We start from the raw sequence: 4,680 nt of genomic DNA, 5'->3' as shown, positions 1-4,680 counted from the left end.
ATCCTTTAATCATCAAATGTCACATGGCAAAATTAATCACTCAATATTAATTAAATATTTATTTAATTAATTAAATCATTTCAAGTAAATCATTTTTAGACAATTATCTTATTTATTTTATTAAATATCCTTGCATATTTAATTAAATAAATCAATTTGCCATAAATCTTCAAAAAAGGAAACAAATCAAGAAAGAGGAATTGGAAATTATGAGCACAAATCTTCAAAAAAGGAAATAAATCAAAAAATGAATTAATTGACCAAGAAAGAATTAAAAATTGAGAAAAGAAATCAATTGGAGATAATCTTGAAAAACAAATTAAAAATTGATAAATAATCTCAAAGAAAGCAATTAAAACAATTAAATATTAAAATTGAATGAAATAGAGAATGAATCTGTTTTTTCTGATTTTATCTTAATTTTAGTTCAATTTCCTTTAAAACTGAGAAAAGCATCCAATCACATCAATTCACCTGGATTGTGCTTCCTCTTGGAAAAGCTTGACTGCTCATCATCATTTGATCTCAGCCTTTGGTTTCTTTCTGAATTTTCTATAAATTCAGGCTTTCATCTCTCATTAAAAAATCCTGGAGAATATATTGTAATCATACTATTTTTGCTGTAGGTTCATTGATATTTGTGCACTGAGATATTGCATATTGGTTATTGCATACATAGTTAGATCATTTAGCTCATTTATTGCTTAAATCATGCATATCTAGATTAATCTTGCATCCATCTAGCTTAATATCATGCTCATATAGATTAAATCCATTGCGTGAGAGTCAATGGTCGTATTCTGATTAGCTATTGGGTGTGTACCTAAGTTAGCAAGCAAAGGTTTTCTTCTCTAAGCCAACTTCCATAGGGTTTGCATGCTGTGATTGGAGTGACTATTTATACTGTTGTTGGGCCCATAGATAAATTGTGTCCTTGTTTGAAGTAATGCCCATCTAATCCGTTGGTCAAGTCATTTCCTTAACCTTCCTCATGTAACTCAGCCATTGTTATGTCGTTTAAGTTTCACTGCGTTGAACTTGAACCTTTTGGTTCAAGGTTCAAAGGGCGTTGTTTTGAATGTCTTGTTCTTCTGCGCGGTTTTGTCTTTACTAGTCCTTGTCGACATTTTGCATTCTTTGTTTTCAAGGTTCAAGATTTGTCATATTAATGTTGTGTCATGATTGTTTCACAAAGTTCAGAGTTTGATGTATAGGCTTCTTGGAAGACATGTGACTTGCCACGAGGTGACGGCGCAAACTTTTAGGATATGATAAACGGTTGCAGAGGGGAGGAATATTCTTTCTTCAATGATTTGAAATCTGTCATTTATAGTAAGTATGTGTGAAGATCTGTAGTGTCAGAAGTGAAGTGACTTAGCATTTAAAGCATGCTCCAGTGCAATCATTTCAATGTAAGGTCACACGAACAAAGAGTAATGAAGATAGTTTTTGGTAATGATGGGTAAGATTTTCTCGGCTTTAAAACTAAGTAGTTGTCACGTTGAGATTATCATTTTCTTTGGAATGTTTTGAGGAGAAGTTTTTGGAGCAGGAGAAATAGACTACGATAGGGATTTGCAGATGTCAGAGGAAGGAAAAAGGTAGGCAAAGATTAAAGAAGAGAAAATTGACACTCAGGATGAACTTTCTATTAGGGGTCAGGTTACCAGGTCAAGGTCCAAGAAGAGTTTTCAGTTGCCGACTCCTCATCTCATTCTTGATTTGGATGCAGAGGAAACAATGTGCAATATGGCATCTCCTATTTTTGATACAGACAAGGTTTCAACTAGCGTAGATACTGCCTTCAAGGATTCAGGGGTGCTTGATATCCGGTCTCATGTAGACAGTGCCACACCGCCACCCTCAGTAGGATCTCCACCCATGCCATCTAAGGAACTGACTCTGGCACCCAAGTGGTTGAGTGAATCAATTACCCAGAAAAGGAACGTGGTCCCTATTTTGGTATCAATGGAGGATGTTGTGAGTAAATGTTTGGGAAAGTCTACGAAGCCCAAAAAGATAAAAATGGAGGCTATGATTGGTTTCGATGAAAATACGAAGCATTGGACTGCAGACATTGCTAAACCCGTGACCGACAAAGATGCTGTTACTATTTCGGAAGCAGACTATGCTATTGAACAAGTTGATTTGGGGGTTGGAACCAGAGCCATGGATGTGAAACACCTGGAGACTTCAACCAAACAAATTATCTCTCGTACTTGAAAGGATGAAAGAGACAAGGCTAAGTTGAAGTAGAATTTAATACAAATGGCTCAGTATATCCATGCACTGCAGAACAACCCATTACCGTTGTCCCAAAGTTCAGGACCATTTACCCCGTAATCACATGGTAATCAGAAATTCTTTGATGAAGTTTAGCGAAACAGGATGATCGCTGAGGTCTTCTCAGAATGGCTCACCTCGATCATGCACCAAGGGACCGATTACATAACGAATTTAGTCCAAATTTTTAAAGATGCTAATGTAGTCACCAAAGAATTGGATTCTGATTTAATCTTGTCGAAGAAAGAGAAGGATAAATGGGTAGTGATTTCAAAATAGATGCGCGACATTCAGCGTTATGGCCTGATGAATTTTCTTGCTGAAAGGCAAGTGCCAGGGTTAAATGAAGACGTAATGTTTATTTGCAAAGAGAGCATTGAGTGGCGTAATCAGATTATTAAACAGGGCCATAGTGAATCAACTAGTTTGTATGGTGAATTAATAGCCTTAAGGATGACCATGCAGAAGGATCTCCACTGTGTGGATGTCCAATTGCTTAAAGAAGACAATCAAACTCTAGAAGATACTGCAGAGATGATTAACCAGTTTAGCAGCCACATTAAACAAATCAAGGTGGAAAAATCCTTGGTCGTGGGTGATTTTACGAGGATTTCCAAAGTGGAATCAATGCACACAGTTTGTCTTGATCACCTGGACTCACACAAGGACAAAGTGCAGATGATAAAGAGAAAGAAGGAGCTCTGCAAGCAGAGAGTAATTCACATCAGTTTGCTACATGTAACTGTAATTCAAGAATTTTTGAAGGTACATCAAGAGTGGAGTGTGGCAAAGGCAGTGATGGTTTCCGTCCAAAACACCAACCTGAGCGATCACACCAAGATGGAGCAGACGACATGACTAGCACTGCTGGTAGTTGTTTGCCAGCGAGTCTAGTCCATTTAAATTTTGGTTATGTAGTTAGGGTAGTTTTCTATTAACTCATTCGAGTTAATTTTACTTGGGTTTTAAAACTATTGGTTTGGCGACCTATATATATGTTTCACATTGACTTTATTTGGGTTCACTAAGTTTTTGAAAAGACTATCTTTAAAATTGGCTAAACACTTTGTGTATGTAGAAAGTGGATGATCATGAATGAATGAAAATCTTGTTAACTGATATCTTCGATTTCAAATTTGTGTGTTTGATATTAGAAGTTTGGTTTCTGTGAAAATCTGTTTCAAAGAAGGGGTTGTTATACTTTCTATATGTGCAGAAAACAATTCACAAATTTCATCTTTAAGAGCTTTTCATTTTGTTTTAGTGTACATGCGAAGTTTGCCGGCTTTATGTAAAGAGTTATATATGAATCAGTGCTTGCATTCATTTTGTATTGACTGGTGGATGCAATTTCCTTTTAGTGCTTTCTAGTGAAAAGCATTCTATTGATTGTGTGTAATTTGGAGTTGATTGAATATTTATTAGAGGGAGTTGTACTTTAATTTAGAGGTTAATCAATATAATGATTTTCCAACTGTTTGGTAGAAAATTTGTCTTTCTTTTCTCGACCCATAATGCATAAAAATTAAACAAATAAAGGGAGACAAATCTATTTACCAACAGAGTTTTGGCAACTCTCTTGGGGAGGGATAAGAACAATTGATTCTAAAACAAGGTCGTCATTACAGTTATGCTTTGTTCTTCATAAATGGTATTGCCTCTTGAAGGATTTTTGCCTGTTTTGCAACCAAATTTAAACTGGGTACAAGAAGAGAAAAGTAACATTACCTCTGAGCTAGATACTCTAGCCTGGAGGCATAGAAGAAGTCGAGCAGAATATGATAGAATAAGTTCTCTTCTTAGCGAAATAGAAAGATAAGCGGATCAGCCTATGTTAGTCTTTGAAAGGGTGGTTGTTCCTAGGGTTTTCTTTATTCACATCCTTGATAATCAACTACAGTATCCCAGACGCTTATTACCCTGATTGTTCCACACTGGACTCTAGGTCGTACACTAGATCCCAAAGAAGGGGGGGTTTCTGATCCTGTCTTTGAAGAACTGTAGAATTTAACTTACTAACCTACCTTTTCATCTCAACGAAGTGCAAGTAGACCTCCATCCTCATTACCATCATCACCTGCGTCTCTAGTTTGCCAAGCTTTGGTCCTGCATGGTGTTGCCTTACCAATTTCATTTAACCCTACTCCTCTTAATATCATACTCCCAATGGCAGCCAATAACCCGTGGGGGGCAGTTGTAGGCCCGTTGAATTTAGGTTTGAACCTTAATCCCTTGCCAAAAGTTGCTAGAGATCATTTACCTAAATTTAGCAAGGATGGGACAGTCACTATAGATAAGCATCTGAATGCTTTCAATGTAGCCTGTGGAGTAATAGCGGTTAAACATGAAGATGTGGCTATTAGGTTGTTTATCCAGACATTGACAGGAGTGGCAGCT

The sequence above is a fragment of the Cryptomeria japonica genome, chromosome 1, assembly GCF_030272615.1.
Source record: "Cryptomeria japonica chromosome 1, Sugi_1.0, whole genome shotgun sequence".
Lineage (NCBI taxonomy): Eukaryota > Viridiplantae > Streptophyta > Pinopsida > Cupressales > Cupressaceae > Cryptomeria > Cryptomeria japonica.
Note: the sequence above shows the minus strand (reverse complement) of the source record.